At 39.1% G+C, this 23021-nt stretch overlaps 1 protein-coding gene across 2 annotated transcripts in view; it reads right to left on the bottom strand.

Moving 5' to 3' along the window:
- Positions 1–23021, bottom strand: part of LOC125830655 (peptidyl-prolyl cis-trans isomerase FKBP15-1-like) — a 1183135-nt gene that overhangs the window by 152264 nt on the left and 1007850 nt on the right. The window contains exon 7 of one of the 2 annotated variants that reach the window (XM_049509830.1): positions 995–1007. The exons of the other annotated variant lie outside the window; for it this stretch is intronic. The gene's annotated coding sequence lies outside the window, so the exon portion shown is untranslated. Of the gene's footprint in view, positions 1–994; positions 1008–23021 lie in introns of those variants that run through there. 2 annotated transcript variants of the gene reach the window in all.

The raw sequence follows: 23021 nt of genomic DNA, 5'->3' as shown, positions 1-23021 counted from the left end.
TACTGCACATCTGTAATTTATATCTGAAGGTTCCAGCCTTTGTGTAAAAGTTCAAAGTATCAAGCTACGAAAGGGACCTACAGACCGTAGGTCGATCCATGGTACGTAGGTTAGTCTCGTCGATCGAAGCCGCATCCAGAAGTTTTATTTCCTTATTTCATTTCATTTTTTTAGGACAAGTTTTTCTATAAATACGGTATGTAAACCTCATTTTTTTGGGGTTAGACACCATTGTATACTGTTAGTTCTTGGTATTTTCTTGGGGATTAACTTGCAAACTTTGGCAATTTGATTTCCTAATTTAGGTTTATAAGATTTTTGCTTTGAATTTCAATTGGAGATTACGGGTTTCTTCTACTTAATACGTAAGCTCATGAATTCTTCTTCTAAAAATATGAATTGTGTTCTTTCAAGCATGAGTAACTAAATCCACAACTAGGGTTGTGGGAACCATGATCAATTAACAACGTATGAATAATAACTAAGTAAATATTGAATAGTGTTGATGCATGTATTGGTAATTCTTTTGCTTAGAAGTCTTTTTAACGGTAGCCAACATTAGAACTCGCCTTGTTGCTACTTTCCAGACCAAGGAGGTAGTTAATAAGAAAAGAATTATCAACAGAGATTTAGTGTTATACTATCTAATATTCTAATGACAATTGGTGCGAGGGTGAAAACTAAGTCATAGATTGATAAGATGTCTAATATGAGGTAAAGGTAATGGTTAGTAAATTATACATACGTCTCTAGACCGAGGTGCGGGGTGAAATTTCCTATTAGGAGGACCATTCACTTAGGGATACCTAGCTTACTAACTTTGCATGTGATACACTAGGAAAGGATTACTATTATTAGGATTAACGCGCTAAGAGCTTATGGGGAACACATACACCCTAGTTTTTCTGCCTCATTGATAACAATAAAGTTCGAATCATGCTCGCTTGCACTTGTTAACAACAATCAGTTATTTGTTTCACCAACCCCCCCCCCCCCCCCCATACTTACTTGTCTCAGAAATAAGTTGACTAAACGAATATAATTATGAGTTAAGTTTAAGTCTAAGTCAAATTCCTCGTGGAATCGACCCCAACCTCTAAGTTGGGTTCTTTACTTGATAACAATCGCTTATACTTCTTTAGGGAAGTGTAATTTGAGCGTATCAGTAGAATCCTGCGGATTGGTGCAGAGAGGTCTGTTATTTATCTTCGAGAGGCTATAGGACTTTAGGAAACTTGTATTCTTTATTCATTATCGTGCATATGTTTTAAGGTCAAATTTTTGTTCCATTCTCTCACCAATGGTGAGGAAACATTCTCAAATTTAACCCTTGTAAAATGGGATGACATTGTGCGGTTTAGTATGGATGTTAGGTGGTTAGCAAAATAACTCGGTAATGAGCTTTTTTATTCTAAAGAATGAAATTGACGAGGTTAGAAATAGTAAGAATGGTTTGCTCGAGGTGTAATTTAGACGAGGACACTTGAACTTCATTTGAATTTAATGGGATTGTTTTATGACCCGTGCTTATGATAAGTGAATAATTCAGTAATGAAATCGTCTAATGTTGATGTCTCTAAGAGAAGTGTAAGATTAGGAAAAAAAATAAAAGGATAGTGATTATGGTAAGTCTATGAGGAGAAGTTGAAGAATTAAAAGACATAAAATGTGATCACTTCTAATGACGTTTGAGAGGGTATGACTTGTTATAAGATTTGTATGACAGATTTCCTTTTTATCCTTTGGAGTGGAGGTATACGGAACATAATTTGAATAGTTCAAGTTGGATGGAACTATGGTCATGTTGATATTCATTTGATAGAGTTATAGGGTGAGTTAAGTCTAATACATTAAGAGATTATAAAGGCTAAATCGAGTATCGGTCAGCAAGGACATTTAAATGGAGGGTTAATAATAAATAGTGATAACTTCATATTGTAAGGAGCCTTTCAGATATTGAATTGGGGATCAGTAATATTAATTGTAAGTAAGAGGGGAGAAGGATTCTGTAGTTAAAGGATTTTTGAAGGGATACGTGTATGAAGCTATATGAGGACATCTATAGAGACATATGCAAAGTAATTATGAATCACTATATAGACCATACACCAATACAGTGGTGATTGGAATATTACAGTAGTAAATAACTAATTGCATTGGGGTAACTAAGGTTGTTCAAGGTATCATTCAATATGCTCTCCATTGACTAAAGTTTTGTTTTGAGTGTGGATCTACTTCATTTTACGTAAGTATGTACCTTATTTTGGATTTGAATTTTCTTTGTGAATCTTCTCATAAGTCTGTACATATTCCTACACCTCTAGATGGTTCTTAGTGGTAGATCGATTACATCGATCTTATGTTGTTGAATTGGTAGTACATGACGCGTGGACATGCTTAGTTCTTTTGAATATGGATTTAATTTCTCCCTATCATGTATTTTCAAACTATTAAGCTAAAACAATAACCCAAAAGATGTCAGTTATTCCTAAGCTAAAGGAAAGTCTATGTACTTATCCGAGAAAGTTCATGAACTTGTTCTAAAAATATGAATTGTGTTCTTTCAAGCATGAGTAACTAAATCCACAACTATGGTTGTGGGAACCATGAGCAATTAACAATGTATCAATAATAACTAAGTAATTCTTGAATAGTGTTGATGCATGTATTGGTAATTCTTTCGCTTAGAAGTCTTTTTAACGGTGGCCAACGTTAGAACTCGCCTTGCTGCTACTTGCCGGACCAAGGAGGTAGTTAATAAGAAAATAATTATCAACAAAGATTTATTGTGATACTATCTAATAGTCTAATGTCAATTGGTGCGAGGGTGAAAACGAAGCCATACATTGATGTGATGTCTAATCTGAGGTAAAGGTAAGGGTTAGTAAATTATACATACATAGTCGGACCAAGGTGCAGGTGAAATTCCCTATTTGGAGGACCAATCACTTAGGGATACCTAGCTTACCAACTTTGCATGTGATACACTAGGAAATGATTACTATTATTAGGATTACCATGTTAAGAGCTTATTGGGTACACATACACCCTAGTTTTTCTCTCTCACTGATAACAACAAAGTTTGAATCTTGCTCACTTACTACTTAACTACAATCAGTTATTTGTTTCACAACCCCCCCCCCCCTCCCTTTACTTACTTGTCTCGGAAATAAGTTGACTAAATGAATATAATTGTGAGTTAAGCTTAAGTCTAAACTATATTTCTCGTGGAATATACCCCAACCTTCAAGTTGGGTTCTTTACTTGATAACAATCGCTTATACTTCTTAGGGAAGTGTAATTTGAGCGTATCTAATTTTGGCGCCGCTGCCAGGGAATAAGGCTTTTGGATTAAGTATAACTACATCTTTAGTCAATTATTTCCTAATTTTATGTTTTCTTTTGTTTTTGTTTTCTTCAGGTTTTCACTTAAGTGTATGCCAAGTACACGGAGTCGAGGCGAACCTTTGACCCCATAAGATCCAAAGTTGAGCAAAACTTTGAGAAAGATGAATAATCAAGGGGTCCATAATAATCCAGTCATAGAGGATCCTGAGGAACAATTGAATAATGAGAATGCTCAGGTTCAAGGTGATAATCTACTTAGAGATGCATTGAGGGTGCAGAATCTACCTGAACCAATATTGCGTGATAATTACAGGGTCTACTTTAATACCGTTGAATCTGAAGGATCCATTGTTCTCCCTCCACAACCGCTAGGGAATACATTTGTGGTGACAAGCAGTCTGATGCAGATGCTTACTGCGAGGGGGTTGTTTTTTCGTATGGCTTCGGAAGATCCACATGGGCACATGGCCAAGTTGAGAAGTATCTGCAAGAGTTGTGTAAGGCAACTAGAGTTGGATATGAATGTAATAGGGTTGAGAGTTTTCCCTTTATCATTGACCAAAGATGTTGCGACCTGGTTTTCTGAGCTTCCGTATAACTCGATTCACACTTGGGACCAATTGCACAAGGTGTTCATGGCAAAGTATTTTCCGTTGTCCAAGAAGTTGAATAACAAGGACAAACTGAATAACTTTATAGCACTACCTGGAGAGTCTGTGAGTAGTTCGTGGGATAAGTTCACTGCATTTATACGTAGTGTTCCAAATCACCGCATTGATGATGAGTCACTGAAGAAGTATTTCTACAGAGGCAAGATGACAATGGTAAGGCTGTGCTGGATACTATCGCTGGAGGATCATATGGTAAGTGTACTTTTGAGGAGATTGCTGAGAAATTGGAGAAGATTTCCCGAAATAATAAAGCATGGAGCACTAGAAAGTCAGACACCAAAAGAAACACTTTTGCAGTTCAAGCTGCACCTAGTCAATCTGTCGATGACATTCATGGGGAGATGGCTCAGATGAGGATAGAACTTGGGTTGGTGTTGAAGCATGTGAGCGAAGGTGCAGAAAAGGTAAATGCGGTAAATTATTTGACTAGAACTCCACCACCACCAGTTGAGGAATGCTACTATGAAAAGGATGCTTATTTGGTGAATGATCAGACGGGGGGTTTCCGAGCCAACGCCCAAGGTTCCAATTCGGATAATTGGCACCAAGGTCAAGGAAATCAAGGTCGTAACTATGGTAACTACAATCGAGAGGGTCAGTATGTTCGGGATGGGAACTACAATCGCGATAACACCTACAACCGGAACAACTATGGAAATAGAAACGATAGGGTTGGGCCTTATGTTTTTTCTGCAAATAGGGAATCTAGCAATAGGGAAGCTAAGGGTAGCATGTCACGTATTGAGGATATGATGCAAAAGATGATGAAGAGGTTTGATACAACTGATGAGAATGTCAAGGAGATGCGAAACAACTTGTCTGGAATTGGTCAAAAAGTTGATGCACATGTAGTGTCGATCAAGCAACTTGAGCAGCAAATGAATAAGTTGTCCACTACAGTAAACCCACAACAGACTGGCACACTTTCTAGCTATACCATCCAGAATCTGAAAAATGATGGGCGTTGTATGGCAGTCACTACTCAAGGGGGTAAGCAGACCATTGACCCACCTATGTCGTTTGAGGTTGAAATTATGGTTGAAAAAGATGATGATGAGATTGAGGTTACCAGAGAGTCCAAGAATGCTACAGAGAAGGAAGCGGAGATAACCCAAAAAGTTGTCCCCATGCCTAGACCTCCACCTTTATTCCCACAGAGGTTGGTAAAGAAGAATGAAGAAGGGAAATACCGCTGATTTATTACTATGTTGAAATAGCTTTCCATCAATGTTCTGTTGATAGAGGCTTTGGAGAAAATGCTTAGGTATGTGAAATTTATAAAAGATTTGCTGACTAAGAAGAGGGTCATCAATTTTGAAGATTATAGGTTGCAACATTGTAGTGCTATTTCTACTCGGTCGTTTCTGCAGAAGAAAGAGGATTCTGATGCTTTCACTATTCCTTAAACCATTGGGTTATTGCATTTTGTGAAGCCGTTATGTTATTTGGGTGCGAGTATTAATCTGATGTCATTGTTTATTTACAAGAAGTTGGGTTTAGGGGCTCCAAAACCGACTGCGATGTGATTACTCATGACCGATAGAATTGTGAAGAGGCCCATTGGTTTTCTCCAAGACGTACTTGTGAAAGTGGAGTCATTTATTTTTCCGGTGGATTTTGTGATACTTGATTGTGAGGTTGATTTTGAAGTTCTCATCATCCTAGGGAGTCTATTCCTTGCTACTGGGCACGCCTTGGTCGATATGGAGAAAGGGAAGATGAAGTTTCGATTGAATAGTGAAGAGGTAACTTTTAATATATGTAGGTCCATGAAGCAGGAAAGGGATCTCAAGTCACTATTAGTGGTGAATCATATTGTGGAGCGAGGTTCTGATGTGTCTATTGAAAAGCGGTTGGGTGTCAATGCACTTGCAGCGGTAATGATGAATTTTGAGGGTGATGGTATTGCGGATTATGATGACTAAGTTGCCACACTTGATAGGTTCGAATTTCGTTCCAAACCAAAGAAATTGGAGTTAGATATGAAGAATTGTGACTCTCCACCCACAAAACCGTCTGTTGAAGAGGCTCCAAAATTAGAGCTTAAGGCTCTACCATCACATTTGAGGTATGTATTCTTGGGGAGAGATTGTACTTTACCAGTCATCACTGCGGCCCAATTTGAATACGGAAGAAGTTGAGGCTTTGGTTTCTGTGTTGAAGAGGTTCAAGCGGGCTATTGGGTCGACTATTGCGGACATTATTGGGATTCCTCCTGGCATTTGTTCTCATAAATTCTAACGCATGCCGGATCACAAGCCTAGTATCGAGCACCAAAGGAGACTAAATCCACCTATGCAAGAGGTAGTGAAAAAGGAAATCATCAAGTGGTTGGATGTTGGAGTCATATATCCCATTGTAGATAGTAGTTGGGTTTGTCTTGTTCAGTGTTCTCCTAAAAAATGTGGGACTACCATGGTTCCTAATGAGAAAAATGAGCTTGTTCCAATACGGCTAGTTACTGGATGGAGAGTACGCATGGACTACCAGAAATTGAATGCTTGGACAGAAAAGTATCACCTCCCTATGTCGTTCATGGATCAGATGTTGGACCGCCTTGCTGGTAAGGGTTGGTATTACTTTCTTGATAGTTATTCGGGCTACAATCAGATCTACATAGCTCCGGAAGACCAAGAGAAGACCACATTCACCTGCCCTTATGGGACTTTCGCCTTCAAACTGATGCCATTTAGGTTGTGTAATGCTCCAGCGACCTTCCAGCGTTGCAAGATGTTGATATTTTCTGATATGGTGGAGGACACTATTGAGGTATTTATGGATGATTTCTCTGTAATAGATGACTCATTTGATGTTTGTTTGGATCATTTGGCTGAGGTACTTAAACGGTGTGAAGAGTGCAATCTTGTACACAATTGGGAGAAGTACCACTTCATGGTCAAAGAGGGGATCGTTCTGGGTCATCAGATTTCTAAGAAGGGTATGAGGTTGATAGAGCAAAATTCAAGGTAATAGAAAAACTTCCACCACCTATCTTTGTTAAAGGTGTTAGAAGTTTTCTTGGGCATGCAGGCTTTTATAGAAGGTTCATCAAGGATTTCTCCAAAATTGCACACCCATTGTGCAAATTTCTCGAAAAGGAGTGTAAGTTTGATTTTGATGATGCTTGTCTGAGTGCATTTGGAGAGTTGAAAGAAAAGCTAGTTTCCGCACCTATCATTATTTCACCGAATTAGAGGCAACTGTTTGAAGTAATATCTTATGTGAGTGGAGTGGCGCTTGGTGTGGTATTGGGACAGAGGCGAGAGAAGATTCTTCATCCTATTTACTATGCCAGCAAAGCTCTAAATGTGGCTCAAAAGAACCATACAGTGACTGAACAGGAACTCCTTGTTGTGGTTTTCGCCTTCGATAAATTTCGATCCTACTTGCTTTCGTACTAAGGTCATAGTGGATACTGACCGTTCTGCATTGAGGTATCTGATGGCTAAGAAAGATGCAAAATCGAGGTTGATATGGGTATTATTGCTGCAAGAGTTCGATTTTGAGGTGAAAGATTGAAAGGGGAAAGAAAATCAAGTTATCAATCACTTGTCCAGATTAGAGGAGGAAGATATGCTCAAGCTAGGAGATGGGGCTGAAATTAAAGATGTTTTTCCAGACGAACAGGTATTGGTTGCTTCTCATAATCTGATTCCTTGGTTCGCAGACTTTGCTAACTACTTGGCAAGTGATCTGGTTCCATCAGATTTGTCTTTTCACAAAATAATTTTTTTTCATGATATCAAAAGTTCTTTTGGGATGAGCCTTACATGTTCTGTATTTGTGCTGATGGGATTATTCGTCGTCGTTGTGTGCCCGAGGTTGAGATGATGAGTATACTAGAGGTGTGTCATTGTTTGCTTGTTGGTGGGCATCATAGTGGTATTCAGACTGCTTATAAAATTTTGCAGAATGGGTATTACTGGCCTACCATCCACCAAGATGCTCATGATTTCGCCAAGTCTTGTGATCGTTGCCAAAGAGAAAGAGGAATTTCAAAGGAGCAAGAGCTACCTATGAATCTGATGTTGGTGATTAAGTTGTTTGATGTATGGCGAATTGATTTTATAGGTCCATTTGTGAGTTCACATGGGATGAAGTATATTCTTGTCCGTTGACTATGTGTCGAAATAGGTGGACGCAATTGCGCTTTCAAACAATGAAGGGAAAAGTGTCACCGCATTCCTAAAAAAGAGTATCTTCTCCAAATTTGGTACGCCTAATGCGATTATCAGCGATGAAGGTTCCCACTTTTGTAATAAGTTGTTCACGGCGTTGCTAGAGAAATATGGAGTCTATCACAATGTAGTCACTGCTTACCATCCGCAGTCTAGTGGGAAAGTTGAAGTGTCCAACAAAGAGATAAAGCAAATCCGTGCTAAGAATGTGAATGCAAATAGAACTGTTTGGTCAAGGAGGCTTGATGATTCTCTGTGGGCCTATTGCACAGCATTCAAGACTCTCATAGGTATTCCCCCCTACCAACTTGTATATGGGAACCATTTGCCGGTAGAGCTAGAGCATAAGGCTATGTAGACGCTAAAGAAATTGAATTTGGATTGGGATGCCGCATCGAGTCAAAGAGTGAATGACATGAATGAGCTTGATGAGTTTCGACTAAAAGCTTATGAAAGTTTTGCCTTGTACAAGGAGAAGATGAAGAAGTATCATGATCACAAGATTGAAAAGCGTGAATTTTCCGTGGGTGATCTGGTGCTTCTATTCAACTCAAGGTTGTGTTTGTTTCCTGGCAAGCTCAAGTCCAAGTGGACCGGGCCATTCATAGTCACTCAAGTGTTCCCACATGGAGCGGTCGAACTCGAGAACAAGCAGGGAACAAGGTTTAAGGTGAACGGGTAAAGGATCAAGGTCTATATGGAGAAAGAGGAGAGTGTGCAAGAAGTGATTGAGGCCTATTATCTTGATGAAGTCTGAGTAATCAAGGGGCATGTGTCGTGCCGCGATGTTAAATCAAGTGCTGCTTGGGAGGAAACCCAAGATGTACAATCTAGCCAACCATAGGTTTTTCTTTTCAATTTAGGAGTTTTCTTCTTTTATTTTAATTTCTGTAATTCTTTAGATAGGTGTTTATTTTTGTATTAGTGTTGGCTAGATATAGAATAGGGTCCGTGTCTAAAAAGTGTCCAGAAAATGTAAAGAGAAAGACCTCATGGCTGCTACATGTGCAAGGAAGAACAACCGAATCTGTAGAAAATAGGTTGTGCAGAGGTCTACGGCCCCCATCGACGGTCTGTAGGACCATCCACGGATCGTGAATGGTGTTCGTAAACCCCCAGGTAAGTCCTCCAAAATTCTAAGTGTCTGAGTCACCTACGGTCCGTAAGTCGACCCACGGCCCGTAGACAAGGTTTCGTGGGTCCAAACCTAGGGTTCTGCTAACCCGACCCGGACCCTTTTTAATAAAAACCCCCTCATTTTAAATTCATCCCCCACTACCCAAATTCCCTCCTAACCATTTCTAACCCCTCCAAATCCCAAAACTCTCATATTAATTTCCCATATCACTCTCAAATCCCACAAAACACTCTCATCTTCCATAATTCTCTTTTTTCTCTTCCAAAATCACCTCATTTCCTCTTCACAAAGAGTTCTCGATCCGGGTTCGGTGTCAAAGGCTTGTCAAAGGGTCTAAGGAGTTTATTGCATCACACAATCACCCATTTCCATTACTTGTAAGGTAAACAACTTCACCTTGACTTTGAATTCACTGTTCATGGTGGTATTATGAAGTCCCGAAGTGGATCTTGACCTTGAGTGGTAACTTTTATGTGTAAACAATGATTTGTATGCTAGAACCACCCTTGGGATGATAGAATGTGATTGTGTTGTTCTTTTTAATCAAATAACTCACGATAAATAGTCTAAATGACAATTTTGACTTAGGGTTTCTAGTTTCGGTATGTTAATAAGTCATATTGTATGTTAAAGGAACCCTAACGATGACGAACTACCATATATTGTGTTGAAATGCATAATTAGACTTAGGTTGTTTAATTGATTGGTGGAAATAATGAGTATAATGAGAAGCATGTCTAAAACCTGGCACAGACCTAACCCATCAGACCTAACCACGGACCGTAAGTCAACCTATGGACTGTAGGTCGGGTCTGTGGGTCTGTTGCACATGAAATAATCACCAAGTATAGAACCACGGAGGTGGACTACGGTCTGTCATTCCATCGACGGACCATTTTGCACCGTGGCTCACATCAGAGACCCAACTTGTGGAAACTCTGACCTACGGACTGTAGGTACCCACCGTAGGTAGGCAGTTCAGCTACTGCCTAAAAAAAGTTTCAGTTTTGGTTTTGGTTGGTTGATTGTTATAAAAATTTTGTGAGTATATTACTTGCTTGTTTTGGTAGTAACTAAGCTTCTACAGGTACTATGTCCCACAAGCAAGCTCCGACTTACACTGCAAAGGGCAAATTAAAATTTGTGGCACCTTCATTGCGGCTGATCGATGAGGAATCTGACTATGTTCCTCTCAACACCCGGACCTTCCATACTGCTCCTCGCACTACGAGGCACCGAGCTCAGCTGGTAATTCCCGACGTGGTCACTGCCCCAGTCTGATGAGGGGGCCACACTGATCGTTCACCAGTTGGCTCTGAGTCCGGCTCCGGCTCCGTCTCTGGCTCCAGTTCTAATGGCATCATTGTCTCATCCTCTGAGGCTAATAGTGCAGGTGACATTCCAATTCCCCCTAATACCGATCCTGCACCAGTTCCTGAGGAGCTCAATCGATGGTGTGTGAGTGGCCAGTAGCAGATATACAGAGACTCCCGCATGCTGAATCAGAAGGAGAAGATGGCCCGACTATTCACCGAGGAGAGTCGGGCGCTCACAGGTAGCCTGCACACTACTCCAGTCATTTAGGGGCTCTTTCGTAAACACAGGTGCGAGTGGATGGCCCGGCCCCTAGGCACGTACAGTGAGGAGATCGTCAGGGAGTTCTACGTTATATATGCCACCACTATTAGAGGGTCCATCTCCAAGAGGGCCAAGCCTATAGCTCAGCCTCCACTTGTGGCTACACTAGTTCGGGGCTTCTTCGTGGATATCTCCGAGACCACTCTCCACATATTCATCTATGGCCCGGATCAAACTCTACCCATCAATACAGCAGAGCTAGACTATCTCATGGACATCATCCGGAGTGGGGCATTTCGAAAGAATGTCGATCAGCGGGAGTCACTTATTAGGTGCCTAGAATGAAATCTTTCTACTGATGGAGAGCGTGTCTAGTGGATTCGGACCCCGAGTTTGGATATTAAGAAGCCGACTATGACCTTTGCCCTTAACTTTTTCTGGTTGCTAGTGCGTAACCGTGTATCCCTGACTCAGGCAGATAATGTTGTCACATGGGATCGAGCGGTGATAGTTGCAGCCATGGTGGCGGGACTTGAGGTTGATTTTGTCCGCATACTGATCGATGAGATCCATGAGAGGGCCTTCAAGGCCACCACCACTCTGCCTTTTCCTTGCCTCATCTTCCAGCTTTGCAGGGACTCTAGTGTACCTTTTTGGCACTGTGACCGGCTATTTCACGCAACCAAGACTTTGGATATATGCCTTATTTGGGATGAGGTCACTATAGCTACAGCTCGCAAGGAGCCACAGGTTGAGGTGCCATCGTTAGGCGATGATCTCGTAGCGGATGTTGAGCAGATGCAAGATGATGACACTGCCCCTCCACCCACTACAGAAGATGCCTAGACTCATCCATCTCCGGTCGCTAGCCAGGTCCCTAGCTCGTCCAGAGCCACCTATAATTCGTCTGGTTCCACTGCCATCCCTCTAGTCCAAGTCTAGAGGCTAGAGGCACAGATTGCCACTTTACTTCAGCATGTGAGGCTATGGATGCAGCGCGCTATAGAGGAGTCTGAGGTTAGGGTTGAGCAGCGGATGGCGCACATAAAGGACCAGAAGGTCCAGATTGTTTATAAGCTCCTGGATGCCTTTGAGTTGAGAGTCCTAGATAGATCGGCCCCGACTGTTGAGGTGACCACTCTCAAGAAGGAGATAGAGAGCCTCTGTGTTGATATTGTTGTACTTCTCACTCCCCAGATACTGAGCCTGAGTCTACACCTACGACACCGGTTGATGTGGTGATGAGTGCTTTATTTGGAGATGGTATGCCACCGCCAGATTTTTCCCGTACTGCTGGGAAATGTCCCCGCTCTTGTCGTACTTATGATTATGTTGAGCCTGGCAGAGCGAGTAAGAGGGAGCGCCAGCAAACTGAAGCGGCCCAAAGGGCGTCCATAGTTGATGAGGAGATGCGATAGCAGCGGGTTAGAAGAATTGGTGTTGGTGCATCTAGCAGCGTAAGCACTACTAATGGTGCGGTGAGAATTGATGATAGCACTACTGATGGTGCTAAGAGGGTTTATGGGAGCGCTATAGATAGCATTCCGAGTGTTGATCTAGCGGGCTCCGGGAAACTGGACCCACCCGTTGCTTGAGTGGTCTTCGGTGCATATGCGCCACAGGTTTGCTTCACCCGATCCTTTGCTTTGTATTTTTTTTTATGCATTGGGGACAATCGCACATTATTTTGTTGGGGGTGAGGTAAATGGATTGTGAGTGATAGGGTGAAATCTGAGTAACCCAACTCATAATCATCTCTTGGGGTTTTCTTGCCTGTGTTCTTTTCCCCCAAGAGACTGTTTTAATTTATGTTGAACCAGCATGTTTTAGGAATTTATGTGTAGGAGTAAGTAGATAAATTAAAGCCTGATGGCATGAAAAGCATGAGAAAAATGATCCCTATCCAATAATGTTGAATTGTGCTAAATATATAGTCTTGATGAGTTGAATGTGTTGGATCTCAATGTGTCATGAGAAGAACCGAGTTGACCTCATGACTTAAGCTAAAACTTGAAGTGGGTAATCTAATAATCTAATAATGAAACAATGTGCCAAGAGTGTGTGAGAAAAGTTGAATGTTCAGACAGTTGTGCCAATCTAGATATTGCCCCGTTGGTCCTGCTAAGATGAACTAGGCTAGAAGTTGGGAAGTGATCATAGGCCCTTGTTCAAATTAGCCACTTAAGCCTAAAAGGATCCAACCAAATGAAATCAATGTTCCCTCTGATCCAAAAATTTGAGCCTAAAATAGACCATTTCTTTCGATTCACCTAACTCACCTTCCCTAAAATAAGTGTTTTGGCCCCAGTCCCTCCTTGTACATGTGCACCTTGATTTAGGCCAAAAGCCTAAGTTGAGGGTGGTTAATGCAAAAAGTAACCTCAATCTTGGCCCTGGTCCGACATCGGATATTGTGCACCTCAACTAATGTAAAATTCATAAGTTGAGGGTGGCTATGAAAGAGGAAACAAAAAGAAAAAAAGGGTATGAAAAGGGTTTTGTGTTGAAAAGAGAAAAAGAAGAGATAGAAGAGGATGTGACTTTGTGCAAAAGAAGCAAAAAGATGATAAATAAAAGTGCTGAAAAATAAAGAAAAATAAAGTGAAAAATAAGAGCCACAAGGTCAAAAGTCACATCCATGTTTAAAGGAGTCAAGGGAAAGAAAGTAAAATGAAAGGATGTCAAAACTAGGTTGAGAAAAGTGGTAAAAAACCAATGTACTGTCACGAGGGAAGAAAGTCACTAAAAAGTACCCAAATGTACCACACCTGACTCTGAGCCTACGCTACAAGCTAAGAAAGTCCTATAGTGATCCTAGCAACTAGTTTGGAGAGTCTAAGCAGTGAAAATAAGGGCAAGCCTATGGTATTGAGCACTAATTGTACTTGAAGTCACTTCTGAGCGTGAGTGTTGAAAGAATCCTAAAACTCAAAATTCATATCTTTTGTGTGAAAAGGATTTCGTTTGAAGTGAGTGCACTAGTTACATTGTCAGAGAATTGGTACCTTGGTTATTGTGAAAAAGTGTATGTTATGGTGTCTATTGGTCGATCTTTGTAATATCTTAATCTGCATGAGTTAGCTTGTTGAGTCTAAGAGAAAAGATTTGCACTAATAAAATGGAATGGATTGAAATAGCCAAGTGATTGCTTGAGTTTGAATCTTTGCTTTTTCACAGTGTCGTTTAGAGTCTTAGTACGTCGCTTGAGGACAAACAACGAATTTAAGTTGAGGGTGTTGATATATCGTGAGTTTATAGTATTTTTAATACATTTTACTTAAGAGTTATGTGTGTATAGGGCCATTTTGTATTAGAACTAATGTTTATTGTGTTATATGGAAATAGGCTTGGACGAGGTCGAGAGAGATGACAGCTGAAATTCTGCAGAAGGAGCCACCCACGGAGGTTACCTACCGACCATAGGTCCATTCACGGTCCGTTGTGGGTAGGCATGGAATGAACATCAGGGAAGTCTGACTAAGTGTGGAACTATGGAGGAAAGTGACGGAGTGTAGGTCGACCCACGGACCGTAGGTCAACCTACGGTCCATACTGCACGTCCGTAGTTTTTATCTGAAAGTTGAAGGTTCCAGCCTCTATGGAAAAGTTCTAACTATCAAGCTACGGAAGGGACCTACGGACCGTAGGTCGATCCACGGTTCGTAGGTCAGTCTCGTCGATCAAAGCCGCGTCCAGAAGTTTTATTTCCTTATTTCATTTCCTTTTTGTTTAGGACAAGTTTTTCTATAAATAGGGTATGTAAACCTCATTTTTGGGGATTAGACACAATTGTATACTTTTAGTTTTGGTATTTTCTTGGGAATTAACTTGCAAACTTTGGCAATTTAATTTCCTAATTTCGGTTTATAAGATTTTTGCTTTGAATTTGTATTAGAGATTATGGGTTTCTTCTACTCAATACGTAAGTTCATGAATTCTTCTTGTACAAATATGAATTGTGTTCTTTCAAGCATGAGTAAGTAAATCCACAACAAGGGTTGTGGGAACCATGAGCAATTAACAAGGTATCAATAATAACTAAGTAATTCTTGAATAGTGTTGATGCTTGAATTGGTAATTATTTCGCTTAGAAGTCTTTTTAACGGTGTCCAACGTTAGAACTCGCCTTGTCGGACCAAGGAGGTAGTTAATAAGAAAAAAATTATCAACAAAGATTGAGTGTGATGGTTGTCACCACTGGTTTCGTTGCCAGTAGCTTCAAATTTAAATATTATTATTTTGTTATCACATTATGTTTTAAGTTTTGATATATTGAGATATGTAATTGAATATTAAGTGTATTATATTATATAAATATAATTAAATTTATGATATTTCGAGGAATTGAGACTTAACCATAGGCTTAAAATTTAGAAATGTGAGACTTGACATATTCATTGGCATCAAAATTAGGAACTTAATTATAGATTTGTGCTCTACGATTTATGGGTGATGTAGTTTTACTAATATTTCTATTTATCGTTATGAACCTAGATTCATACATATGATAGATGGTAAACGTATTGAAGCTTTAGAAAAGGGAAAGGCAAAATCTTGAGGATTTGTGGCACATGTTTGACATTCAAGGTATGTCAAGTCTTTTAGACTTCGTTAAAGGACGTTTTTCTAATTAAAGATAAAAATAGAATAGACAATGGGTAAGGATGAAAAATGGGGGTCTCGTACCAATGGTGTGACGGGCATTGGTAGGAGTACCGATATTATAAAGGGAAAGTTTATTACTATAGAATGACGGATTGTAATCTGAGAATGCCAAAGCATATGGGCATTAACTGATGTATTATTGACTTGATTTCTATTGTGTGATTGTGTTTTTTATTGAACCCGTATATTTGTGATAGTTGAGGTGATTATATATCATACATATATTTGATTGATTGGGATGCATCATCATCCCCTTCTATTGAAAGTATATTATGCACATGAATTGACATGATATTAAGTATAAGTAGGGCACGTGGAGATCGTTTGTACTGAGGATTTTGAGATTTAATGATTATAGATTGGGCATGTGGAGATCGTATGTGCTGGGAATTGTTTCATTTTATGATAGTGCATTTAGATCGTCCACACAGACACGTAGAGATCGTCTCTTTCGGTATATGGACCTAGGGAGTCCTCCATGGTCATGAACTCTCGATTTATTTCCGAGAAGTATCATGTATATACGGTTGAGAGTGTACTTGGAATTTGAGGCATATCATTTCATTGTGTTTCATTACGTTGCATCTCATTACATACTTCATTTTTGTTTGATTATGTGTGTCATTGGTGTTGGATATTACATGTAACACTCGACTTTTCAAAACGTCTAAATTAACTTATACCTTCGTGGAAAGACAAAGAGGGTGAGTAATAAATTAATAATGATGTGGTATGTCATATTCTAAGTGTTCAAGGGTTGTATCTCAAGTTTTGAAGTTAGGTAAGTTGCAAAATAAATTGGTGAAAGTTATAGTAAGTTCCTTTTTAAAGATTTCTCTGAAATTTGGGTCAAATGTCTCGGACGTTTTCTCTCAATCTATAAAGATTTATGGGACCCACGACCTATCAAACCTTAGATCTACGAGTCTAGTTTCCAATGCATCAAGCCGTTTGTTCATACGACTTCAGAATGGAGAGATATTTGCATTTTCGCAAGACTGTGCAAGCAGGCACGTGAGGTGGGGCCGTAGGTCAGTGGAAATATTTATATATATTCTTCTTCGATCCTTTCTTCATTTTTTTTAGTTAAGAACCTGAAAAATTAGAAAAACACATTTCTATGATCAACCAAATTATAGATTTTCTCAACTTAAGTCCTTTACGAAAGTTGTTCTACGCGTTGAGCTCGTCATCATGGTATAATTTGTTTGATCGATTTTGTAGCATATCATACTTTGGTGTTGGGACGACAAGGGTTTGCATATATTTTAAGGTTTTGAGGTGTATTACAAACTTAATATCAAGGTAAGACCCTTCTTTCATCGACCCTAGCTTTGATAAGCCGCAAATAGCAATTTACGACAAAAATAAATATCTTTTATCGGATTATCGTGGTATCTTATATTCTTGTGTGTTGATTATGGTCTTGCCTTGTTGTAGTATTAAGCGGGGTTGTGAGTAAAAGTAGTTAGGCCACATGAATTCAGTGAAAAAGGTATGTTAAGGCTATTCACTTCTTACGACATGTTTCCTTAAAGCTTAGGAGCAATGTAATTGGGTTGTTATCGTTGTTATACTTGTAGCCACTATTGTTGATTGTTGGTTTCTCAAGTGGATATAATCCTCCCTTGTCGGGATTCTTATTCAGTTAGTAGCGTCCCTATGTTGAACACGACTTATAGGCTATTCGTATAGGTTGCTTATAGCTAAATTACTCGTTTTTAGCCTATTGGATTGTTATTGTTGCCCTTGGAGCTATTGTGGTTAGCTGCAGGAATGTGATCTATGCCTAGAAGAGCTATGTTCTGCCTACGGGGCTATATTGATGCCTAGAAGTGCTATGAGTTTCCTATGGGGTTATATTGATGCCTAAAAGGGCTATGAGTTGCCTACGGGTCTATATTGACGCCTAAGAAAGATATGTGCTACCTACAAGGCAATATTGATGCCTAAGAGAGCTATGTGTTTTCTAAAGGGCTATATTATTCCCTAAGAGGTCTATGGGACTCTACCTACGGGGCTAGGGGACTATCGATAGGGGTATATAGACTGATTGGAACCTTCTGGGCTTATGGGGGCTGGTAGGTGATCTTATGTGTTGTTTGTACCTGTCGAGATTATGGGGGGGGGGGGGCTTGGTTGGGTTGTTGTTTTATTATTTTTGATATGTTTAGATTTAGGAGTAGGTCAGTACACTTATCTTATCCTTGATTTATTTATCGGATTACTTCAGTATATTAGGATACCTGCTCATAGTCTATTGCCTTTCATACTCGGTACATTATTTCGTAGTGATGCCCCATTTCCTAGGGGTATTGCATTTATGCATGCAGGTCCCAATAGACCTCCTCAGTGGAAGGATTGACTTATATCCGGTTGGCTAGCCCCTTTCCTCCGGAGTTGTCAAAGTTGGGAGGTTTGTTAGCTTTTGTTGTATATAATTTATGTGGAGGTTGGGGCCCTATCCCGCCAATCTTTACTACTCTTAGAGGCTTTCAAACTAGTGTGTGGGGTGCATAGCTACGTTATGGCCATGCTGGCCTAGTTTGTTGGTTTGTTGAAGCTTGTTAGTTGTTTGATGTATTGTCTTGATATATACCTACTTTCATTTTCGGTATAGAGATCATGGTAGCCTCAAGGGACCAATCAGGACTTATGTGCTAGTTGGCTATTTCTTTATATGAACTCTTGGGAGTAGTTGTGTCTTTTATAGATCTATTGACAGGGGCCTTGCCGGCCGAGGGCTTAATTTTAATCTGAGATATACTTGTTTGTTTTCTTGATTGTGTGTCGCTCCCATGAGCTAGTAGCGAATAGTTTAGCAGGGTCGGCTCGGGCCTGATTTTTGGCATTAGGAGCCAGTTGCACCCCTTGAGTTTGGGGCGTGACATTACATGAAATTGATTATCCCAATTGATGAATCTTGACTGATAAGTCACTACTTACGTGTTGTCGGTCTATGAGACATACTAGGTACATGTGGTTTTGTACTCATACTACACTTGTTGCACTCTTTTGTGGTTGTAGTTTTGAATTCAAATGCATTTCGTGGATCTTTCAGAGTTGAGTTTGAGTTATCTTGGAGTTGTGGTGAGCTGCTTGGTTGTTTCGTGGCCCACACCTCCCTCTATGTATTTAGTTATTATTTTATTTTATTATTCAGACTGAACATTTCTTACATCTAGGTTTGTCATTTAGTTCCAGACTTGCATCGGAGTTAAGAAGCTCATGTACTTATGACACTAAATCTTGGGATGGTATTTCATATTTTTCGTATTTTATTTAAAAGACTTAGTATTTAAGATATTTCTTGTTATTTATTTTTCCATATTTTAAGTTGAATTGGTTAACTTATTGGGTTGGCTTACCTATCAGTTAGGAACATAGATGTCATCACGACTTGTGGTTTTAGGTAGCGACAACTTGGTATAAAAGCGCAAGGTTAATCAGTCTCACGAGTATAAGAGTTGAGTCTAGTAAATGATATACCGTTAGTTTATGATATTTTTAATACATTTCACTTAAGAGTTATGTGTGTCTAGGGCCGTTTTGTATTAGAACTAATGTTTATTGTGTTATATTTGCAGGAAATAGGCTTGGATGAGGTCGAGAGAGATGACAGTTGAAATTCTGCAGAAGGAGCCACCCACGGAGGTTACCTACGGACCGTAGGTCCAGTCAGGATCCGTTGTGGGTAGGCATGGAATGATCATCAGGGAAGTCTGACTAAGTGTGGAACCACAGAGGCGAGTGACGGAGCGTAGGTCGACCCATGGACCGTAGGTCTACGGTCCGTACTGCACATCTGTCATTTGTATCTGAAAGTTGAAGGCTACAGCCTCTGAGGAAAAGTTCTAACTATTAAGCTACGGAAGGGACATATGGATCGTAGGTCGATCTATGGTACGTAGGTCAGTCTCGTCGATCAAAGCCGCGTCCAGAAGTTTTATTTCCTTATTTTGTTTCCTGTTTGTTTAGAACAAGTTTTTCTATAAATAGGGTATGTAAACCTCATTTTTTGGGGTTAGACACCATTGTATACTTTTAGTTCTTGGTATTTTCTTGGGAATTAACTTGCAAACTTTGGCAATTTGATTTCCTAATTTCGGTTTATAAGATTTTTGCTTTCAATTTCAATAGGACATTACGGGTTTCTTCTACTCAATACGTAAGTTCATGAATTCTTCTTCTAAAAATATGAATTGTGTTCTTTCAAGAATGAGTAACTAAATCCAATACTAGGGTTGTGGGAACCATGAGCAATTAACAACGTATAAATAATAACTAAGTAATTCTTGAGTAGTATTGTTGCATGTATTGGTAATTCTTTCGCTTAGAAGTCTTTTTAACGGTGGCCAAAGTTAAAACTCGCCTTGTTGCTACATGCCGGACCAAGGAGGTAGTTAATAAGAAAAGAATTATCAACAGAGATTTAGTGTGATACTATCTAATAGTCTAATGTCAATTGGTGCGAGGGTGAAAACTAAGCCATAGATTGTTGTGATGTCTAATCTAAGGTAAAGGTAAGGGTTAGTAAATTATACACACGTTGCCGGACCAAGGTGCGGGGTGAAATTCCCTATTTAGAGGACCAATCACTTAGGGATACCTAGCTTACCAACTTTGATGTGATACACAAGGAAGGGATTGCTATTATTAGGATTACCACGTTAAGAGCTTATGGGGAACACATACACCCTAGTTTTTCTGCCTCATTGATAACAACAAAGTTTGAACCTTGCTCACTTGTTACTTAACAACAATCAGTTATTTGTTTCACAACTCCCCCCCCCCCCCCTTTTTACTTACTTGTCTCAGACATAAGTTGACTAAACGAATATAATTGTGAGTTAAGTTTAAGTCTAAACCATATTCCTCGTGGGATCGACCCCAACCTCCAAGTTGGGTTCTTTACTTGATAATGATCGCTTATACTTCTTTAGGGAAGTGTAATTTTAGCGTATCAGTACAGTCTTGCGGATTGGTGCAGAGAGGTCTGTTATTTATCTTTGAGAGGCTATAAGACTTTAGGAAAGTTGTATTCTTTATTCATTATCGTCCATATGTTTTAAGGTCAAAGTTTTGTTCCATTCTCTCACCAATAGTGAGGAAACATTCCCAAATTTAACCCCTGTAAACTGGGATGACATTATGCAGTTTAGTATGAATGTTAGGTGGTTAGCAAAATAACTCGGTAATGAGTTTTTTGATTCTAAAGAATGAAATTGACGAGGTTAGAAATAGTAAGAATGGTTTGCTCGAGGTGTAATTTAGACGAGGACACTTGAACTTCATTTGAATTTATTAGGATAGTTTTATGACCCGTGTTTATGATAAGTGAATAATTCAGTAATGAAATGGTATAATGTTGATGTCTCTATGAGAAGTGTAAGATTAGGAAGAACAATTTATCAAATAAGAGGATAGTGATTATGGTAAGTCTATGAGGAGAAGTTAAGAAATTAAAAGACATAAAATTTGATCACTTCTAATGATGTTTGAGAGGGTATGACTTGTTATAAGATTTGTATGACAGATTTCCATTTTATCCTTCGGAGTGGAGGTATACGGAACATAATTTGAATAGTTCAAGTTGGATGGCACTATGGTCATGTTGATATTCATTTGATAGAAGTCATAAGGTGAGTTAAGTCTAATACATTAAGAGATTATAAAGGCTAAATCAAGTATTGGTCAGCAAGAACATTTAAATAGAGGGTTAATAATAAATAGTGACAAATTCATATTGTAAGGAGCCTTTCAGTTATTGAATTGGGGATCAATAATATTAATTGGAAGTAAGAGGGGAAAAGGATTCTTTAGTTAAAGGATTTTGGAAAGGATACGTGTATGAAGCTATATGAGGACATCTATAGAGACATATGCAAATTATTTATGAATCACTATATAGATCATACACCAATACAGTGGTGATTGGAATATTACAGTAGGAAATAACTAATTGCATTGGGGTAACTAAGGTTGTTCAAGGTTTCATTCAATATGCTCTCCATTTACTACAATTTTGTCTTGAGTGTGGATCTACTTTATTTTACGTAAGTATGTACCTTATTTTGGATTTGAATATTCATTGTGAATCTTCTCATATGTCTGTACATATTCCTACACCTCTAGATGGTTCTTAGTGGTGGATCGATTACATCGATCTTATGTTGTTGAATTGGTAGTACATGACGGAGACATGCTTAGTTCATTTGAATATGGATTTAATTTCTCCCTATCATGTATTTTAAAACTATTTAGCTAAAACAATAACCTAAGATATGTCAGTTATTCCTAAGCTAAAGTGGCAGGAAAGTCTCCGTACTTATCCGAGAAAGATATTTCCGTTTTTGAAGTGACGCATTGTGAGAAAAAAAAAGTGATGCCTATCCTATGTGACTTATGTTCGTCATAATAGTATAGATATATCTCTTTTAGAATCAGTTCTAGTGGTAAAAGAGTTCTTGAAAGTGTTTTCATCGGGTCGTGCTATCGAATTTAGTATTGGCTTAGAGTTGGACACTCAACTTATTTCTATCGTTTTTATTGGAATATTCCGGTGGAACTAAAAGAACGGTAACAAGAATTGTAGAGTAAGAAATTTATTAGATCAAGTATATCTTCATGGGGTGTTTCTATCGTACTTGGATTCCTTTGTTATTATCTTCATCGGTGATATATTGGTATACTCCCGTAATAGAGAGAATCATGAGCATCATTAGAGGATTGTTCTTTAAAATCTAAAGAAGATTAAGCTTTATGAAAGTTTTTAAAGTGTGAGTTTTGATTAGTTCGATGACATATTTAGACTATTAGTGTTCAAGAAAGGTACAATGGTGGATCCCAAGAAGATTGAGATAGTTCATAACTGGGACAAATGTGTTTCCATTACCGAGAGTTAGAGTTTCTTAGGTCTTGTTGATTATTATTGATGATTTGTGAAGGGGTTCTAATCTATTGCATCTGTATTGACTAGGTTGATCCAAAATAATGTGATTTCTCAGTGATCTGATGAGTGTAAGGTGAGTTTCTAAAAGCTCAAGGTTTTATTAACTATTACTTTGATTTTGACTCTACTCATGGAGGGAGATGGTTTATTGTATATTGTGATACTTCTCAGATTTATCTTGGTTGTATATTGATATAGAAGGGTAAGGTGATAGTTTATATTAGAGGTAGCTGGAGGTTCATGAGAAGAACTATACTAACCATAACTTAGAGTTCGGAGTTATAGTATTTGCACAAAAAAATTGAAGGCATTATTTTTATTGTGTGCATTATGAGGTGTCCAAGGATCATCATGGTCTCCAATATATATTCAATCATAGAAATCTCAATTTGAGATAGATGAGGTGGTTAGAGTTGCTCAAGAACTATGTGGTTACTATCTTTTAATGTAAGGGCAACTAGTGATAGCAGATGCCTTGAGTCGAAATGTGG

The sequence above is a fragment of the Solanum verrucosum genome, unplaced genomic scaffold, assembly GCF_900185275.1.
Source record: "Solanum verrucosum unplaced genomic scaffold, falcon-dt-bn FXZP01000297.1, whole genome shotgun sequence".
Classification (NCBI taxonomy): Eukaryota; Viridiplantae; Streptophyta; class Magnoliopsida; order Solanales; family Solanaceae; genus Solanum; species Solanum verrucosum.
This window is presented reverse-complemented; position numbering and strand designations above follow the sequence as displayed.